This window comes from Sus scrofa, chromosome 3 (genome assembly GCF_054392235.1).
Source record: "Sus scrofa isolate SSC_HxYL_T2T_F1_AM1 chromosome 3, Sscrofa_HxYL_maternal_Yorkshire_Landrace_v2.0, whole genome shotgun sequence".
NCBI lineage: Eukaryota > Metazoa > Chordata > Mammalia > Artiodactyla > Suidae > Sus > Sus scrofa.
In genome coordinates, this window is record NC_139385.1 from 37,090,753 (window position 1) to 37,112,452 (window position 21,700).

General features: G+C 49.2%; 1 protein-coding gene and 1 long non-coding RNA gene across 3 annotated transcripts in view; one reads left to right on the forward strand and one right to left on the reverse strand.

Moving 5' to 3' along the window:
- SNX29 (sorting nexin 29) overlaps window positions 1-21,700 on the reverse strand; it is a 548,246-nt gene that overhangs the window by 65,664 nt on the left and 460,882 nt on the right. The gene's annotated exons all lie outside the window — the stretch shown is intronic.
- LOC146404542 (uncharacterized) lies at window positions 10,673-15,215 on the forward strand. The gene is made up of 2 exons (XR_014840807.1): window positions 10,673-10,866; window positions 11,846-15,215. It is a non-coding gene; the product is annotated as an uncharacterized LOC146404542 (long non-coding RNA).

Genomic DNA, 21,700 nt, shown 5'->3' on the forward strand with positions numbered 1-21,700 from the left:
TTGAAAAACTTTCTCTTGGCACAGCGAGAAGTATTCATGGCTGGATGAGGTCTTAACTTTGTATTAATAGAATCTCCATCTGCTGGGGGGGGTGGGGTGGATTAGGTACAGGCTTCAGAGCAGCCTGTTTTGCTCCAGACGGGATGCTGTGGCCTCTCTTCCACCCTCCCTGGTGCCAGGCTGAGGCTGGGCCCCTGAGAGGGTGAGCCTGGCAGGGGAGCAGCAGGCTCTGTGGCAGCTAAAGGCTACTTTGCTCTGATATCGATGCTGCAGCCAATGGAAAGTGCAGGCCCAATGGCTGAGGGAGGATGGGGGAAAGGCTGGTTCATGCGCTCACTGGGAAGAACCCAAGAGGGGAAAACAAGGCACCGTCCATGGGCAAAAAGCCTTCCCAGAGCTGCCAGTTCCAGAGACCGGAGGGGCCAGTGGACAACACGGTAAATCAAGGGGGACCAAGGGCACAGGGGCAGCTAGAAGGGGGCGGCCACGACTGGGATCCCAGCAACGGTTGCCTCGTGGGAAAGGAGGCTCACTGTTGCCAGACTGCCTAGTTTTTTTTTTTTTTTTTTTCTTTTTAGGGCCGCACCCACCGCATATGGAAGTTCCCACACGAGGAGCTGAATCGGAGCTACAGGTGCCAGCCTACACCACAGCTCAGAGCAACGTCAGATCCTCAACCCACTGAGCCAGGGCTGGAATCTGCATCCTCATGGATACGAGTTGGATTCATTTCCACTGAGCCATGATGGGAACTCCCAGACTGCCTAGATTTTTTTGTGAAATCCCAGAAGTTAAAATGTTGAAAATTATAAAAAAAAATAAATAAATAAAGACTAACTTGATCAAACAGAGTGCAGGCCACACAAAGCCACCAAGTGCAGATGTCTGATCGCCTCAGATGCTCCTTAAAACGCTGTCTGCAAGTTTTCAGGAGCCGGGCCGGGGGTTCTTTTTTTTTTTTTTTTTTATCTTTTTGCCATTTCTTGGTCCGCTCCCACGGCATATGGAGGTTTCCAGGCTAGGGGTCGAATCGGAGCTATGGCCACCGGCCTGCGACAGCCACAGCAACACGGGATCCAAGCTGCGTCTGCAACCTACACCCCATCTCACGGCAACGCTGGATCCTTAACCCACTGAGCAAGGCCAGGGATCAAACCCGCAACCTCATGGTTCCTGGTCGGATTCGTTAACCACTGAGCCACGACGGGAACTCCTGGGCCAGGGGTTCTTTAGGAGAGTAGCATAGTGTGTCCCCAAGAGTCACTCGCAGCCAGGATCTGCTCCAGTTACTGCTGAGCCGGGTAACCTGAGCAAGTCGTGCCACCTCTCTGGACCTCAGTGTCCCCACCTGTGCAGCACAGATGTCAGGTGTGCCTGTCTTGGAGCATCACTGTGAGATTAAATTAGATAATGTGTGTACAACAAAAGCTGGAGCTGTTCTTAGCACACAGAAGGCACTGATACACAGTGATGTCCTTTTTAGAAGTGGGCACAATTCAAGACCCTTTTGCCTTCGAAACTGCCATATTCTTTTTTTTTAAGAACACTTTTCTTTTTTTTTTTTGCTTTTTAGGACCACACCTGTGGCATACGGAAGTTCCCGGGCTAAAGGTCAAATTGCAGCTGAAGCTGCCAGCCTATACTACAGCCATAGCAATGTGGGATCCGAGCTGCGTCTGTGACCTACACCACAGCTCATGGCAATGCTGGATTCCCCCACGCTCTGAGCAAGGCCAGGGATTGAAGCTGCCTCCTCATGGATACTAGTCAGATTTGCTTCCACTATGCCACAGTGAGAACTCCAAACTACCATACTCTTTAGTCCGGCAGTATCTGGTCAAGTTAAATATAGGACACTGCACGACCCAGTAATTCCACCTTGAGCATCTGTCTCTCCCAGAGGAATTATCATCCTAGACCAAAAGGATCACGTACAAAGAAATGGAGTGCTGTGCTCTTTTCGAGTAGGGGGGAGTCAGGCGCCCTTTGGCGGCATCTCTGGGGGACAGGGTAAGTGAAATGCGGTAGGCACACACCCCTCAAAATATAATGAACAGTGACAGAAGCAGCGCAAAACAATGAAGACTCTAGCATGGCGCCATGACATGCAACAATGCAACACACACAAGAAGGAAACATACAAATTTGCAGCCGTGAGCCAAACACCCCGGAGCACCACCTCGGGGGTAGGGAGAAGAGCAGGAGGCTGCCGGGATCAGGGATGAGGAACAGCGGGCTTGAGCCTTCCGAGTGGACAGAGAGACTGTTGTACAAGGGGCCAGGCAACAGCCTGAACCGGCTGTTTTATATCTGAGGTCCAAAGCGGAACCTCCAAAAGAAGAGCTGTGGCGTTTCCTCGTCTGCACCTGCTCACGGTCGGGACCCCCCTCCACTGGACCTCAAGACCCAAAGGGATCGTGGATTCAGATGAGTCCTGCCCTGAAAAGCTCCACGTCCATCGATTCCTGGGGCTGAGACTGAGCTGGACAAGCCCAAGCAGACATGCAGAGAGCTCTCCCGCAGCTTGTGTTCCAGTCTTCCCTGGGGGGCTCCGTGGGCCCCCTTCTCCTCCTCTCCCCACTCCTCGATGCGCCTGCTGTGCCCAGGCGAGCCCCGGACCAGCACGGCGCTCGCTGGGCAGACAGACAGCACCCACACTGCCACTCCCTCCTTATCGACAAGCAAGCCCCGCCTCAATGCCCTGGACCCTTTCCGTCAATTAAAAGTGTCAAGTGTTCTCGTTGTGGCTCAGCAGGTTAAGAACCCGACTAGTATCCATGAAGATGTGGGTTCGATCCCTGGCCTCTCTCAGTGGGTTAAGGATGCGGCATTGCTGTGAGCTATGGTGTAGGGCACAGATGCGGCTTGGATCCCACGTTGCTGTGGCTGTGCTGTAGGCCAGTGGCTATAGCTCCGATTCAAACCCTGGCCTGGGAACTTCTATATGCTGAGGGTGTGGCCCTAAAAAAACAAAGTGTGATGGTCATATGGGGTCTGGTTGAGAGAAGGTTTTAACAGCAGTGATAGCAGCATTATGTCTGCCTCTTAGAGACGGTGGGACTGACTCTAAGTGTCTTAACTGTAGCCTCTACAATAGATCCTTAACTGCTGGTGCTACAGAAACGGCTCTTTGGGCAAAGACAGGTGTAACGGAGGGAAAATACTAACACCAGGCAGTGTGTGTCACACGCCAGGACCTGAGGGGATGCGGTTATGAATATTATTTCCGACCCCAACACCATTTCATAGGTGAGGCTCAAAGCAGGTAAGTACCGTGGCCAGGATCACACAGGTGAACAGCCGCAGGGCTAGGATAGGAGCCAACTCCAGGGCCCATCTTCCGCCCGCTCTGCACAGCCATCACCCCCACCCCCGGGGGCTCCCCTTCAGAGGGGACACGTTTGGGGGAGCAAGCAGGTTCAACGCCAAGGAAGAGAAGGCAGTGCGGCAGCTGCCTCCCTCCCGAGGGCGGGCGGATCTTTGCCAGCACCCCCGGCCACACCCACACCACAGTGGCCGAGGCCAGGCTCCCCCAGGACCCGGCGTGACACGTGCGACATGGAGCGTGACGGCCATGCCGGCCAAGCAGGAGGTGAGACCACTGTGACGGGGGAGCTGGGGCCTGCAGGGCCAGCTCCTCTGCCTGGGAGGGGAAGTGCAAGCCTGGGCTGTCAGGTGCTTTCCCAGTTGTCGGATCAGTTGGCAGCTGACTCGCATGCTTGAGAAGCACGGCGCAGACCAAACAAGCAAACGTCTACAGGCCATCTAGAGGCCAGAGGGGGAACCAAGAGGCCATGGGACACATCTCTGTGGCTGGCTCCCCCCAGAACCAGCCAGTGCTACTGGGGGGTGGGGGGGGGCTGGTCCCCTGCTTCTGGGGGCCAAGTGCCTTTCTAAGGAAACAAGCCAGACACCCTGGGAGGGGTGCAGCCCACTCAGCCTCCAGAGCAGGGCTGGGGCCATGGCCTACAGCCCACTTCTCTGGACTCTGTGATGGTACCACTGGAGACAACACTCGGCAGCCCCGCTTGGGGCTGGACATTCAAAATACCGAGTTTTTCTTTACTTTCCACACACACGCCTCAGGGAGTTCCCATCGTGACTCAGCGGAAACGAATCTGACTAGTAACCATGAGGATGCAGGTTTGATCCCTGGCCTCGCTCAGTGGGTTAAGGATCCGGTGTTGCTATGAGCTGTGGTGTAGGTCACAGATGGGGCTTGGATCCCATGTTGCTGTGGCTGTGGTGTAGGCCAGCAGCTACAGCTCCAAGTCAACCCCTAGCCTGGGAACCTCCATGTGCCACGGGTGTGACCTTAAAAAGACCAAAAACACCCAGCCCAAACCCAAACCAAAGAACCACACTACTCAGGGAGCTGGTGGTGTCTCCATTTTACAGGTACGGGCACTGAGACTCAGGATGGATTAACCTGTCGATGGTCAGGGAAGGGTCAGAGCTGAGACTGGAACCCAGGTCCAGCCAACTTCCAGGTTCAGCTACACTGCTCTTCCACACTGGTCCTTTGTTCACGCCGGGGGAGTTTACCAAAAAATCCGCTCCATGCAAAACCTTTGGCTGGGCCTCTACCATGTACCTGGTGCCACACTGGACACCAGAGGGACAAGGAGGTGGAGAGGGGCCTTACCTCTTAGGCGGTCTGAGTTTAACGCAAACCTGAATTGTTTTTTTTTTAATCTATAAGACTCGTGACACAAATGTATTTTTTTCCACATCAACAACCAATTCTTAGAGTTTCCGTCGTGGCGCAGTGGTTAACAAATCCGACTAAGAACCATGAGGTTGCGGGTTAGATCCCTGGCCTTGCTCAGTGGGTTAACAATCCGGCGTGGCCGTGAGCTGTGGTGTGGGTTGCAGACACGTCTCGGATCCCGTGTTGCTGTGGCTTTGGGGTAGGCCAGTGGCTATAGCTCCGATTCGACCCCTAGCCTGGGGACCTCCATATGCCATGGGAGCAGCCCAAGAAATGGCAAAAAGACAAAAAGACAAAAAAAAAAAAAAAAAAAAAAAAAAAAAAAAAAAAAACCCAACCAATTCTTAAACTTTCTCGACACCAAATGGGTGTCCAGCAATTCAATTCGGTTCTGACACTGTCTGAACTTAGCATTGGACTGCAGAGGCTAACGGCTCACCTGTGTCAGAGACCAAGTGCCAGCCTGAGCCACCTGTACATCTGACCATCTGGCCATCAATCTGTGGGTCCCATGACCCCTCTGGTCAGGTTCAAGAGTGTGAGAAAGGCTCAGAGAACTCAGGAAAACAGTGGACTTACCACTGCCCATTTATTATAAAGGATACAACTCAAACAGGCAGACGGCAGAGGTGCCCAGGGCACGGTACTGGGGGGAGGGCATGGAGTCTCCCGGCTCCTCCAAGTGTCCACCAACTCTCCCAACTGCGCAGTTTAGGATTTTTATGGCAATTCCATTACACAGCAGTGATTGGTTCAAAGACGGGCCACTGGGGCTAACTCCATCTCTGGCCCTTCTCCCTTCCCGGAGGTCAGGGATGGGGCTAAAGGTTCCGCCCTTCTAATCACGCCTTGGTCTTTCTGGGGACCAGTCCCCCTCTTGAAGCTACCTAGGGGCTCTAGCCACCCTCGTCATTTCATTAGCATGACTAATGAATCAAAAAGCCCACTCTTATCATGCCAGAATTTCTAACGGTTAGAAGCTCTTGCTTGGGTCAGAGCAAATATTTTAACCAAAGATGCTCCGATCACCCCCATCGCTCTGGAGATTACGGGCGTTTCACAAGCTCTCTGCCAGGAACCAGGGATGAAGAGCAATTATGTTACTTCTGACTATATCACAATATCATAAAACCAAATGGAGACAAAGTCGGGAGGATAAAGAGATTCTTTTATGGTTTCACTTGGGAACTTCATTTACCCTGGACAAGGTCTCTGGAGTTCTCCTCTCAGTAAGGTGAAAATAAAGTCAGCATCGAATAAGCAACCACTCCAGCTATAGTCAAAACATGTCCCAACTCAGGGTCCTGGCTTCTTCATCTGTAAAATGGGAGTGGGTGTTGTCACATGCATTTATTCAACCAACATGGGGTGCCAGGCACTGTGCCAGGGGCTGGGCTCCAGTGTGACTCAGACAATAGCACAGAAGTTGGTGCCATAAAGTATCTACATGCTCTGCTCCATTTCTCAGTAACCTCTGCAGTGAGGTGGTGAACAGAAGCGGTCCCTACCAGTTCCTGGTGGGCCAGTCAGGGCCTGTGTGTCTCCCCTATCTGTCTGCAGAGGGCGCTGCAGTTCACCTGGGAGCCATTACTTTCCCCTCCTCCAGTTTCTCCTCAACAGCTCCTTCAAAATGTGTGCCACCCTTCAATCCCTCCAGGCTCAGAGGACCTGCCAATGGCAGAAGAGCTCGTGCCAACCCCACTGCACAGAGGGTCACTGAAGCACAGCCAAGAATTTAATCCAGGCTCCTGGACCCAGAGTCCTGAGAACCAAAGGGCCTTCTGATCTCATGGAGTTCAGGAGTCTTCAAAGGAGGCTCCTGCAGGGTTCCCCAGAAATGTCCTGGGTGGGGGCTGCATCTGGGAGATAAGGGGAGGCTCTGTTGCCACAAGCAGCTTCCCCTTCTGCCTCTTTCAAGTTTCATAGATGGTGATGCTGCTGATAACAATAGCTTCCCTGTACTAACTGGTCACTCGGTGCCAGGCTCAAAGGTAAGTGGTTTTCATATATTATCTTGTTTTTTCTTTGTTTTTGCTTTTTAAGGTTGCACCTGCAGCATGTGGAAGCTCCCAGGTTAAGAGCTGCACTGAAACTGCAGCTGCTGGCCTACGCCAGAGCCACAGCAATGCAGACCTGAGCTGCACCTGTGACCTACACCATGGCTCATGGTAAGGTGGGAGCCTTAACCCAATGAGCGAGGCCAGGGATTGAACCCACAACCTCATGGTTCCTAGTCAGATTCGCTAACCACTAAACCACGACGGGACCTCCCCATGTATTACCTTGTTCAATCCTTACATCCTGGATGGCAGGCACTTCTGATCACAAACACCTGACAATAACATCAACAACTCAAGCTGGGAGTTTGGGACTCAAGTTTGTGGCAGCAGCTGGCTCTAGCCCAATGAATATGTGGGGAGAAAGGGAGGAGGGAGAGAGGGCGACTCTACACTGGTCACTGATGGTGCAGCCTGGGTGCCCCGGGGCCAGCACACGAACATCAGCAACTCTGCACGACAGTCAAGATTCTCCGGCTCTGGCCACACAGCAGCCGGCACATAGTGGGGGCCTGCTCTGTGCCAGGCCCTGTGCCAATGCTACAAATTGGTGGTGAGGAACTTAGCTGGTGGCGGGGGTTGGGGGGGGGTGCAGGCCATCCGGGTTTGAAGCCCAGCCCTACCACTTCCTAGATCTGTGCCCCTGGAATGGTTACTTCAGTTTTATAATCTCTAAAAGAGGGATACTAGCAGTGGCTGCGGTGCCTGGCACAAAGCAAGCACTCTGTTAGCTGTTACCATCATACCTTCTTTGTTGGGCCATTTGATTCTCATAATAGCCTAGGGGTTCGGTCATAATAATTTTCCTCACTGGCCGATCAGCTCTCCAGACATGGTTTCCAGGTCTCATCAGACAAATATAGGGAAAGTGAGTGAGGATTAGGAGGGGGATCGTGTGTTGTGTTGACAAGCCCTAGGAAAGGGACAGAGGAATGAGCAGGTTTCAGCTGGATTTGGTGGGTTTGTTGCGGGGAGGTGTGTAAGCTTTCTAGGCAGGAAATGAACCCGTCATGACTACTGTTTGCTGACCAGAGTGGAGGTGCTTAAACTGGTCTTAATCCCTTGGTGAAGCCTTGATGTCTTGGGTCTGGGCTGAACACAGAGGCCCCTCTGTGCCCTGAGATGCTGGCGATCTCAGTGGCTTCTTTTCATCTGTCTTTTACGGGACAATCGAGTGGACAATGGCCTTTGAAATCCCGGCTCCAGCCCCTCTACATCCCTTTAGGTGCCTTTACTGAAGCTGTGATTGTAAGAAAGTGTAATGGGCAATGTTTCTTCTTTCTTACTTTTGTCTGCCCAGTGCCCATCCCCTCTATCTCTGTTAAGAGGACTCTAAAGAACCCTCTCAAAGATCTCCTGTTCCTCATTTTCAATTCAGTAGTTGGGGCGGGGGGGGGGGGAGTGCGGGGGGGGGGGGCAGAAAGCCTGCCCTCCTGCCTCCAGCTGCAGAAGCAGGCACAGGAGTCTGGTCCAGCTATTGGAATGTTCCCTGGGGCCACAGAGGTTGATTCGAGAATGAGAACGGAAACACAAGAAGCCTGGGACACGTACTCCCCAGACTACAAAACGCTGTAAGGTATCAAAGAAGATCTAGATAAATAAAGCACACCCCATGCTCAGAGAGGGAAAGAGTCAATAGTGTAAAGATGATGAGAGGCCTCAAACTGATCTACAGATTCGATGTGATCCCCTGTGAAAAGCCCAGTTGTCTTTTCCACAGAATTGACAAGCTTTTCCTAAAATTCACATGGAAATTTAACGAGACCAGAAAAGCCAAACTATCCTGAAAAAGAACAACAAAGCCGGAGGACTCGCTTCCCAATTCCAAAACTTACTACAAAAAGCCACAGTGATTAAGACAGTATGATATTGGAGTTCCTGTTGTGGTTCAGTGGTTAACAAACCTGACTAGCATCCATGAGGACCTGGGTTTGATCCCTTGCCTCGCTTGGTGGGTTAAGGATCCGGTGTTGCTGTGAGCTGGGGTATAGGTTGCAGACGCAGCTCAGATCCCACCCTGCTGTGGCTCTGGCATAGGCTGGCGGCCACAGCTCCAACTGGATCCCTAGCCTGGGAACCTCCATATGCTGTGGGTGCAGCCCTAAAAAGACAAAAAGTCCAAAAAAAAAAAAAAGTATGATACTGACATGAGGATGGATAGTTAGGGCTATGGGAAATAACTGAAAATCTAGAAATAAGCTCTCCCATTTATAGTCCGTTGATATCCCCCAAGGATGCCAAAACAATTCAATGGGGAAAGAATTGCCTTCTCAACAAATGGTGCTGGGACAACTGAATATCTACATGCAAAAGAATGAAGTTGGGCCTTTTCTTTATACCATACATACAAACAACCTCCAAACAAATCACAAAACTACAGGTTAGTACTCAAACTGTAAAGAAGAAATCAGGAATAAAGCTTTGTAAGGTTAGGCAAAACTTTCTTATACGTGACAGTAAAACACATAAGGAATAAAATAAAAAATAAGTACATTGGATTTCATCAATATTAAGAACGTTTGTTCTACAATATTAAGGACATTCTGTGAAAAGACAACTCAGCACGAAAGAAAACATTTGCAAATCATGTATCTGATAAGGGACTGTATCGAAAACACATAAAGAACTACTGCAACTCAACAGTAAAAAGGCACATAAGCCAAATTTAAAATGCAGAGGACCTGAATACATATTCCTCCCAAGAAGAGAGCCAAAGAAGATAAGGACCTGAAAGAAAATAAAACCCAAAATGAGGCTCAATGTCATTAGTCATTAGGGAAACACAAACTGAAACCACATGTAATACCACTTCACGCCCGCCAGGTGGCTGTAAGAAAAGAGTAGCTGATAAGTGTTGGGAAGAATGTGGGGAAATCAGAACTCTCATACATTGCTGATGGGAACATGACATGGTGTAGCCACTCTGGAAAACAGACAGTTCTTCAAAATGTGAAACACAGAGTCACCATATGACCCCGCAATTCCACTCCCAGGTGGAATGAAATGAAAGCAAAAGGAAAACATATGCCCATACCAACACTTAGACGTAAATGTCCACAGCAGAAGTATTCATGTCAGCCCCAAAGTGGAAACCCGAACATTGATCGGTCGATGCCTGGATGAGCACTACGTGGTATGTCTATACAATGCAACAGTGCTTGGCCATAAAGAGGAATAAAGTGCTGATAGATATATTGCAGCACAGGTGAACCCTGAACATAAGCGTTTGTGACATCACAGAAGACTTCGAAGCACAGGATTCCATTCACACAAAATTTCCAGAACATACAAATCTATAGACTTTTTTAAAAAGTAGATTAAAGCCATTAAAAAGAAAAAAAAAAAAAAGAATGAGCACATCACCCAGAGAGACTAATGAAAGCTAATTCCAGAATTTTTGCTGGAACTACTAGGCAAAGAAGCTCTTTCTTCTGGGCTTGCCATCAGGATGACATAAGCCTGGAACTACTGGAGGCTCCAGCTTGGAGAAAGCCTGTCTGAGAACAAAGCCGGCCCAGAGACAGCAAAGGAGAGAGAGAAGGACAGACGGGGGAGAGGAAACCAGGTTCGGATGGGATCTCACGAGCCCTGGACCAGCTATGTCTGAAGCTGCAACCCATTCGCTGAAAATCCATTTTCGGTCACATTAATCAACTTCCTCTCATGCCTGTGCTAACCCAGGAGGATTTCTGCTCAGTTCCTCACTGAAATGGTGGTTCCCCCTCAGCATCCTCTAATCGCCATGCAGACCACAGACCCCCGCCCCCTCCCCACTTCACTGGGCCTCCCACCCTGTCCCCCACCTCCCAACTCTCCCAGTGCCCAGGCACATCCACAACTCTGCCTCCCACTCGCGTCGGCTCCCATTAACCTCCTAGCCCCTCTTTTTAGCCAAAGATGCTTTGCGCACCTGGGCGGCACCTGGAGCGGGGCTCTGTAACTCAGCTGCTTAAAAATAAACACGAGCGGTGCTATTTCCAACAAGTTTTCCCACCCTATTAATTATTTACCCGACACCTGCTTCACAAAAATGGAGCCTGGTGGGGAAGGAACAGGAAGAGGAGCCAGCAAGGAGCAAGGCGGCTGAAACCAGCAGAGGTGGGTGGCGGCCCTCTGCCAGGGCCGGGGCGACGGGGTGTGATGGAGAGAGTGAGGCCCTGGGGATGCGGGGAGGGGCCCTGGCAGCGCTCTGTGTGCGGCTCCACTGCGGCCTCTCATCCCCTGTCAGAACTGTGTTTTTAAATTCATGAAACAAGATACATAGGATTAGACAGAAAAGCACTTGTATTTTAAGCACAGCTATCACACTCCTGATAAAGCAGGGCAAGTGTTTCTTTGCTAGGGCATCAATAACAAGATCTGGTGGCAGGTTTAATCACTACTGTGATTTCAGAGTGGTGACGAGCTTGAGGACACGTGTGCCATCTGCAACAACGGTCACGTGACAGGAAAAGCCTCCTGACTGATTTCTACTGGGGACAGAGTCTTTATAGACACCACAACCAGAGCTATGGTTTGTGGCCCAAGAGCAGGTGTCCATCAGATTTTAGTGAAAATAAAAATGTGATCCTTGTTCACTGAGCACCTGGAATCTATCCTCAGACCCCATAAGATAAGAACTCAGAGAAGGCCACTCTGAGCTAGTTTCCCCGTCTGTAAAAGGGAGCTAAGCTCCCGCTGTGGTCAGCGGGTTAAGAACCCTACAGAGTGCCCATGAGGACATGGAACTGATCCCTGGCCTCGCTCAGTGGGTTAAAGATCCAGAGTTGCTGTGGCTGTGGCTGTGGCTGCGGTGCAGGCTTACAGATGCAGCTCTGGTTTGACCCTTAGCGTGGGAACTTCCATGTGCCACAGGTGCAGCCCTAAAAATAATTTTTAAAAAATCAATAAAATGGGCCTAGGAATGGTGCGTGCCCACTGTGGGAAGGGGATGCGAGAGGGGAGGCGGGGGATGGAGTTAAGAGGGCCATGTGGCCAGAAGACAGCCTAGTGCCAACCACCACCAGTGACTTCTGAGCTCACACTGTGGCCAGGCATGTTCTAAGCCCCATTTCTATGACTCACTTAATCTTTGCAGCAACCTCAAGAGGAAGGGGCCAATATTTGAGGACACCACGGCACAGTGAGGTGACCTGCTGGTATACACTGCTCTCAGGGTTCACACCCGCGTTCAAAGCCAGGAGACCCGAGACCCACGGTCTCCCTCCACTGCCTCCTAATCCCACCTCCCCGGGGGCCCAGCGGAGATAAATGCCCAGAAGAGGCCAAGAAAAGCTGAGGCAGACTTGACTTTGAGCCGGCGGCCTCGGTTCCAAATCTCGCGTGTCTGCATGGAATGTGCTGTCAACCCTGGTCAGAGGCTGTCCTGAGTCTGGAGACCACACGGACCCCAGCTTTCCACCAAGACCTAGAATCTTTCCATCCCAAAGAGAGGAAAAGCTGCAAGAGCCAAGAAGAGCCTCTGACCCTGCAGGCCTCTACTTGCCGCTGCCTCTGCCTGGAACGTGTATTCTGGGTTGCGTCCTGGCTAACGGCTACACAGCCTCTCTATCTCGGTGTGAATGTCCCCGCCTGGACCCCTGGACTAAATCAGACCCCTTCCATTACTGCTCCTTGAACTGCTCCTATGCAAAACCTCATTTGAAAGTATCTTTATTTATAAGTTTCTTTGTTCAATGTCTGTTTCTGCTGAAATAAATGGTCCAAGAGGGCAGGGACCATGGCTGTCTTTCCCAGCCAACTTAAACCCAACTGCTTAATGAATATGAATGCGTATCACATAGGAGGAAGAAAAAGCAGCGAGGGACTGAGCCAGCTTGCTTTGATGGCGCTTCCTGTTTCAAGCTAGGAGGTCGACACCAGACACAGGCACCTCCTGATGTACCAACTTGACCCGTGGTGACTCTGCCCACCGCCAGCTCTGGCTCAGAGCCTGACCACCTGACAACACCCCCCTGGATGGGAACAGGAAATAGGGAAGAGCCCTGCTGGAAGGATCCAGGTCAGAGAGTGAACCACAAAAACCCTGGAACGCTGCTTCTTGAACTTTTGTGCGTCCAAACTCACCTAGGAAGCCTATTAAACATGCAGATTCTAATTCAAGCAGACTGGGGACAAGGGGCTGAGTTTCCATATTTCTAACAGGCTCTCAGGTGACGGTGCAAAACAGCACACTTCAAGCGGCAAGTTACAATTTGACACTGTCCTTTGAGGTCCTCTTTGATATTGTTAATCTCAAGCCAGATCTTGGCTGGAAACCCTGGCGCAGAAGCCTAAGTCTGAGAGTGTGCGAGCCTGCCGAGGCCACAAAGGAGAAGTGGACTCATCAGAAGTTCCTGTCCTGGCTCTCTGAGTACCTCACCATGTTTCCTCCAGTAAGTTATTTTTCTTTCCTGGGCTTTGCATCAGTGGTCCCCCATCACTGATTTGCCAAACAGGTGTGTCAGCATTTTCCAAGGATTTTCTAAAAATACAGATTCTAGGGCTTCACCCTTAGAGATTCTAACTCGGTAGGTCTGGGGTGTGGTCTGAGCATCGCCCAGTGATTCAGATACACAACCCTAGTGGGAAAACCACTGAAAGAAGGACTAGCAAGGTGGAACTGTCCGTGGTGCTGACCTGTGGCGTGCAATATGCACTAAACACATCCTTAGAGGGGCCCTCCTGGGAGGGGATAATTCACCACTTTGAGAATCTGAAAAGATGCAGCTATCTTTTTACCCTGCTTGGTTGCTGGCATTATTGGCACACCCACCAATCCTCTGGCGCACAGCAGTGACGCCAACCCGCCAGAAAAGGGAAAACAGTTATGCCCAATTATTTCTAAAATCAATGCCTTTGCGGCATCTGCCACAGTCCCCAAAGCGATGGTGAAAGACATGACTTATAGCTCTCCAGACCTGCCTGAACACTGATGGCATTACTGAGGAAAAGGCCCCAGATGGCAAAACCACTCCTTATTTGTTGCTCTAGTTTGAAGAACGCCTACGCGAAACTCCCGTCTGTGCCTTTTGCAGGGAGTCCCCACTGTTAGAGAGAGGAATGAACAGAGGGCGCGGGGAGAGGATGAGAGACGGAAACGAGGATTAAGCAGAATGCCAGGGCTGCCTGGCTGGTTCATTTTTCTAAGACTTATGCACCTGTCCAAAACGAACTATGGATCCATTACCCAGCACATGGAGTGGCTTCGAACATCAAGCAGAAGGTCAAGCCCAAATGATAGTCCATTGCTAGTCAAAAACCTACTCTCTATTTTTACCCTTGTCTTTCAAAGGGAACTAGGCAATTTTACTTTGGCTGGCAGCAATGGGCAAAAATAAAATTATTTTATATTTTCAGTTTTCAAGTCAAAGAAATTCCATACTGTTCAGTTCATAACTTAATTCTTCCTACGACCTGGGTAAATGTCCCAGGACAGTTCTAGCATGAAATCTCTCTTACCTAGTATGTTATTCAGAGATCATCAGAAATTATCTACGTGTTTATTTTAGGGTACATCATCTGTCTTCCTTCCTCACCCACTTCTGCCCTTAAATTGTAAGCCCTATACAAGAAAGGCCCTTATCCATTTAGCTTCAGTGGCTGGCGCATAGTAGGTGCTCAAGAAAGAGTGTTGAATGAAGGAGTGAATGCACTATGCTCCTCTTAGAAGTCTGCAGACCTCTGGGCGTTTTTCCGGGCCAGTCTCTTCCTCTGTTCATCCTCCACACTGCTGCCCAAGAAACCTAAGGAGCAGAGCTGCTCTGCTAACTCTGGCTTCCAAAGCGCTGTCTCCTTTGCCTGGAATTCCCCACCTCCCTCAACAGCTGGATCCTACTCATCCTTCAAGGCTCAATTCAGGTCTCACATCTCTTCTGATGCTTCTCTGGTCTCTCTCCCTTCTCCTCCAGGCTGGTCCCCCTTGACGTTTCGCCTACACACTACTCATGCCCTTTTCTCCGGGTGACGGTGCTATAATCTTCCCCTGGGAAATCAACCCTTTTCCACTTTTAGATCATGGGGTGTGGGGTATGAAACTGATTCCCCTTGATTCAAGGCTGAGCACATGAACTGGCCAATACAATCATTATTTACTGACTCTGGAAAAGGCAAAGGACCCAAACTGGGCCAATGAGTATCAGTGCTGAGATTAGAACCCTGAAAAGAGATTTACTCTTTCTGCCTGAGCTGCTAAGGTGAGATGGAGACAGCCTAGGGGCATGTGACTATCTTTGCCATGAGAGGGGAGCGCCCCCTGCAAATGCAGCAAAATCAGAAAAAAAGAAGGAGAGAGAAATAGATAAGCAGACAGACGAGAAACAAAAGAGTGTGTGATCAAAACAGAAAATGACTGGCCAAAATAATGACCTCTGAAGATGTCACTGAGCTCCTGGATCCAGCCATTCCTGAAGTCATGTCTCAAGTTCTCAGGAACACAAGCCAATAAAACCTGCTTTTTAAATAAAAAATAATTTGATTTTGGTTTTTGTCCCTTGCAGCAAAAATCATCCTAGATGAAACACTCTCCCCTTTGTGCCCACAAAACCCAGATTTAACCTCCCCACAGCATTTACTGGGGAAGGGGGGTGATCTACCAATCACCCTATGAAATTGTGAACTCCCTGAGGGCAAGAAACACATCTCATTCCCCTAAGACTTGGTGTACCATAGATGCACAATAGAGATCTATGCAGTCAAGGAGTGTTTATCTGGGAATTAGTGATGCTTTCCACTTGTCCTGTTTTCCTTTGAGGGCCTTTCTGATAAGAACTCTTAGACTTCTTAGGACTTTGGCTGTTTCGTCGGCTCTGTTCTCCCAAGTGCTGGTTTTTCAGTTCTCCAAAGTCAGAGATTCCAGAGCTAATAGGAAGGGGCAGATCCAAGGTGTTGGGAAAGCTCATGGTCCAGGGTCCTATTATCACTGTGCTTGCTGCTCACCTGGACTTCATCCAAGGCCAGAGTCATTGCTGGGCCCCTATGCTGTCCAGGTGAGCTGCTGGAGCACCAGGACATAAGGAACCCAAAACAAGCCTGAACCCATTAATGGTTCCTGCTTCTGCACCTTGGCTGATGCTTTCCCCTGACTGAGGGCCCTTCCCTTTCTTCTCTACTTAATTCTCCAAAGCTTAGATGAAAAATCATCCCCTCCAAGGAGTCTGCCCTGAACTCCCAGGAATGAAAAATTCAAAAGTCTTTGGGGTCAGTAAGTGAGAGACGCAGGGTAAGCTAGGGACCCAGGAAGCCTCCATTCAGCTCCTGCCAACTGCTGCCAGCCACAAGACAACCCCAGAAAGACCAGCCTCCTGTGCTGAGGAGCCTGAGTACTTTGACATGCGGACAGGGGTGTACTATTACTGTTGTCACTCTCAGCCTCATCACCACCATCACCATCAACTACTTTGTCTCAGGCGGAATGTGGTCACCGGCCGACGACTTCTGGGCTGGGGCTTCGTCCAGGACGAGGTATGGGACCATCGCCCCACGGAGCACCCTCACCTCCACATGCCTGTCTTTCCTTCACGGCCCCGTCTCGGCAGGTTGGACCCTGCATCACCAGATTGGCTTAGCCCTCCTTGGGTCTGTACTAACGCAAACCTCACCAGCACCGGGAGCAGACATTCTGCCTATGTACTGGCATGTGCCACCCTGCTGTGCCCTCATCCACATGGCAGCAATGTCTCCACAATAAAGATGAAATCAGGAGTTCCCGTCGTGGCGCAGTGGTTAACGAATCCGACTAGGAACCATGAGGTTGCGGGTTCGGTCCCTGCCCTTGCTCAGTGGGTTAAATGATCCGGCGTTGCCGTGAGCTGTGGTGTAGGTTGCCGACGCGGCTCGGATCCCTCGTTGCTGTGGCTCTGGCGTAGGCCGGTGGCTACAGCTCCGATTCAACCCCTAGCCTGGGAACCTCCATATGCCGCGGGAGCGGCCCTAGAAATAGCAACAACAACAACAACAAGAACAACAACAACAACAAAAAAAAGATGAAATCATCTAATTCCTCTGCTTAAAATCCTTATGTGGCTGCCTCCCCCGACAGAGGGACAGACAGATAGTCCCCCCCACACACACACACATATACCATGTTTAAACAAACAACTACAGTTACAAAATATGCTAATGCTACAAACGGGAAAAAACATGGGGCTAAAAAAGGCCCCTAATGGCAGTTCCTGTTGTGGCTCAGTAGTAATGAACCTGACTAGTATCCATGAGGACATGGGCTCAATCCCTTGCCCTGCTCAGTGGGTTAAGGATCCAGCATTTCTGTGAGCTGTGGTGGAGGTCACACACATGGCTTGGATCCCGTGTTGCTGTGGCTGTGGCATAGGCTGGCAGCTGCAGCTTCAATTTGACCCCTAGCCTGGGTACTTCCATATGCCTCAGGTGCTGCCCTAAAAAAAAAAAAAGGTAGGAACAGAGGGAGGGAGGAAGGAAGGAAGGGCCCCTAATGGAGAGAGATCATTTATTCTGGGTGGTTGGGGAAGGGTTCCATGAGGAGACCTGACAGATGAGGAAGACCAGTCAGAGGAAGGGTGAAGGATGGAATGTGCTAGAAGGAGCTGTATGTGCAAAGGCCCTGAGGCACGAAAGGGCTTGAGGGTTCAAGATCTAAGGGGCACATGCACAACGGCGTGAGGTGGGGCAGGGATGACAGTTCCTTGGCCACCGGGATGCTGAGGGGATTCCATGAGAGTGTGTGGGCAGGCTTGGCCCCATGCCTGGATGTAGTTAGCGCTCAATGAACAGCTGCTATTCTTGGTAAGATGGCACTGCTTATAGCAAGCACGGCTTGTTGATCTCCTGCTGCTAGGAAAAAGGCTGCCCAGCTCATGGGGCGGAAGCTAAAAGCCAGCACCAAAGCCTCCTGCATGATACAAAGCAGTTCCATTTTCCCGGGCTTATGAGGATCAGGCACTTAACTCAAAAAAGCTTCTAAACTCATCACCCAAAGAACTTCGCCTCCCCTCGGAAGGCAGAAGAGCTGAGAAAGCAATGATGAGAAAGTTGCAAGGAGGTGGCGACGTTTGGTGTAGAGAAGGACTCCGCAAAGAAGCAAAGGAAATTGTGCCCAACACTTCTCGGACACTCAAGGCTTCAGGACCCAAGGTGGCATGAGGAGCCAAGGAGGGGCTGACTCTGGGCGCTCATGAAAGAACATCACCTGGGCATCGTGTTTCTTCACGCAAATAACCTCTATGGATACTGGGCTTCATGCCAGTGTCTTGGCACGAAGAGCCTGAGGAGACATCATTGCTCCGCTGGAAAGCGAGGGCATGTAGACAAGTGTACGTTTTGTACAATGTTTGCAAATTATTATTATTTTTTTTGTCTTTTTTTTTTGCCATTTCTTGGGCCGCTCCCGCAGCATATGGAGGTTCCCAGGCTAGAGGTCCAATCGGAGCTGTAGCTGCCAGCCTCTGCCAGAGCCACGGCAACGCGGGATCCGAGCCGCGTCGGCAACCTACACCACAGCTCACGGCAACGCCAGATCGTTAACCCACTGAGCAAGGCCAGGGATCAAACCCGCAACCTCATGGTTCCTAGTCGGATTCGTTAACCACTGCGCCATGACGGGAACTCCTGCAAATTATTTTTAAATACTTTATCATATATAGTATAATTTTATATGTGTGTTTCCAAAGTGAAACTGATTCCCAGCTCATCAGACAGGTCTAGGTCTAAGATGATTCTCTAGAATTATCAGGAAATTGGTCTCAGAGATGGCTTTTTTTTTTTTTTTTGATGTTTTGAACTTTTTTATTTTTAGTGATTTGTATTTTTTCCATTATAGTTGGTTTACCATGTTCTGTCAATTTCTACTGTACAGCAAAGTGACCCAGTCACGCACACACACACTCTCTCTCTCTCACACACACACACACACACACACACACACACACACACATTCTTTTTCTCATATTATCCTCCATCATGCTCTATCCCAAGTGACTAGACATAGTTCCCAGGGCTAAACAGCAGGATCTCATTGCTCATCCATCCCAGATGCACAATTTACAAATATTGTGGAAAACAGTCAAATAATTTCATTATTTTCTATTTGGGTTGACATGCGGTTTACAGCTATTCTGCGAAACACTGATATATGCAACAATTAATAATCAACAATCAACAAAATGTACGACAGTAGATGTATTAACCAAACATCTGCTGATTAAAAGACCTGAACTGGAACCACCAACTGCCCTACAAGAGTTGAACAATTTGTAGCATGGTAATCACATCATCTTTTGGATATAACATAATGCATCTCACAATATTATATTGAGCGATGAAGAAAAACAACAAGTGTATGCACTGAGGCATCCCGGGGGCTGTGAAGGAAACAGACCTCAAGCACATGAGAGGCACAGGGACGAAGTGGAGGTGGTGGGCTCTATGGTGAGGGGGTGAGAGGGTTTCTTGGAGGAGGAGACAAGAGTTACTTCTTTTTAATGGAAGGCACAAAGGATGATATCCAGAAAATAGAAAAAGATCAGAGAAACCAAGAAGAAACACAAGAACCCCAGTGGAAAAATGACCAAAGGTTATAAACAGGCAAGAGAAGGAAGAGGAGACTCTCATGAAGGGCCAGAAACCACCAGACCCCCAACCTCAGCAGTCACCAGGCAAACACGTGAAAACCACACAGAGATACCATTTCATTTCCAGCATGTTGGCAAAACAGAAATAAATTATAAGTCTAATGATGCCAAATGATTGTTTTTGTCTCTCTTATTTTTTTTAGGGCCACACCCACATGGAAGTTCCTAGGCTAGGGGTCGAATCAGAGCTGTAGCTACTGGCCAACACCACAGTTCACGGCGACCTACACCACAGATCAAGGCAACACCAGATCCTTAGCCCACTGAGCGAGGCCAGGGATCAAACCTGAGTAATCCTCATGGATGAGAGTCGGATTCGTTACCACCAAGCCACAAGGGGAACTCCTAATGACGTCAAACGTTGTTGAGAATAATGGGAGTCCGCATCCACCTGGTACAGAGGGAACACTTGGTGCCACCTCCTCGGACAGCAATTCAGTAGCAGCTACAGAGGTTGAAGACAAGCATGCCCTGTGAGCCCGCAGTGTCCCTCCCAGCTACACCAGCCATGAGTCTAAAAACACGTGTGCCAGGAGACAGGAGGGGATGATGCTCACTGCAACACTGAATAAGGAATACTGTCGACAACCTAAAGACCCATCAACGGGAGAGTAAATAAATACACACAACATTGAACAGTCATACAATAGAGTCTCAGTAGGTATAGCAGTTAATAAATGAGAAGGACATGCATCCAAATGTATTAATCTCAGAAAGGTAATACTGATGAAAATACAAGGCGTGAAAAGATAGAAAAAGACCAGTATCATTTATATGAAGTAATAAAAGAAAACCCACTCCTAAGTATATGTAATAAAAGTATTAAACCACAGACAGGGAATTCCCGTCGTGGCTCAGTGGTTAACAAATCCAACTAGGAACCATGAGGTTGCAGGTTTGATCCCTGGCCTTGCTCCGTGGGTTAAGGATCTGGCGTTGCCATGAGCTGTGGTGTAGGTTGCAGATGCGGCTCGGATCCCGCGTCGCTGTGGCTCTGGCGTAAGCCGGCGGCTACAGCTCTGATTCGACCCCTAGCCTAGGGAACCTCCATACGCTGCAGGTGCAGCCCTAGAAAAGACAAAAAGACAAGAAATAAAATAAAATAAATAAAATAAAAATAAAACCACAGACAGGAAAGATACACAACTCCACAGAATGGTCCCCTCTGGAGGGAAGGTACAAAGAGGACTTAGCTGTATCTGAAATGGTTAATTTAACTCTAAACATCAATGTTTATTAAATCTGGATGGTGATACATGCACGTTCATTACATTTTTCTCTGTATTCTGGGGCACATTTAAAATATTTCCTAATAAGTTTTTAAAAGCTTAGAAGCAAATATGACAAAATGTGAACAGCTGTTAATTCTAGGTGGTGGAAATAGGAGTGCTTGGTATCTAATATATTTTTCTTCCTTCCTTTAAGAAACCATCACTGTAACAATTCGATCCCAGTGTAAAACCTGGGAAGGAAACCCAGGAGCCAAGCTTTCAGGCAGGCAAGAGCAGCCAAAGACCTGTACACAGTGGTCTTGTTTTACTGTGAGGGTTACATACAAAAGAGAGGCAGGGAGGGAGGGGAGGAAGAAAACCTCCCTAAGTACCCACCCTGGGAAACTCTGGTGCTATCTACTAAAGTGGAACAATCGCCCTTCTTACAGCCTGCAATTCCATACCGCACACCCAGGGCTGAAAAACATACACGCAATTCATGCAGCTCAATTAAAAAAAAAAAAAACCCACTACGCAATTTAAAAAAAATGGACAGAAACTCTAAATAGACTTTTCTTCAAAGAAAACATACAGATGACCAAGAAGCACATGAAAAGATACTCAACATCACTAATGGCTAGAGAAATGCAAATCAAAACTGCAATGGGGTAGCACCTCACACAGTCAGAAAAGCCATCATCAAAAAGTCTATAAACGATAAATGCTGGAGAGGTGCAGATAAAAGGGAATCCTTCTACACTGTAAACGTAAGTTGGTGCAACCACTGCAGAAAATAGCACGGAGGTTCCTCAAAAAACCAAAAACAGAATTACCATATGAACTAGCAATCCCACTCCTGGGCACATAACCAGAGAAAAGCATAATTTGAAAAGATACATGCACCCCAATGTTCACTGCAGCACTGTTTACAATAGCCAAGACATGGGAGCAACCTATATGTCCATTAACAGATGAATGGATATAGAAGATATGATACATACATATACAATGGAATATTACTCAGCCATAAAAAGAATGAAACCAGACATTTGCAGCAGCACGGATAGACCTAGAGGTTATCACACCAAATGAAATAAGTCAGACAGTTTTGAACTTATTTACAAAGCAGAAACTGAC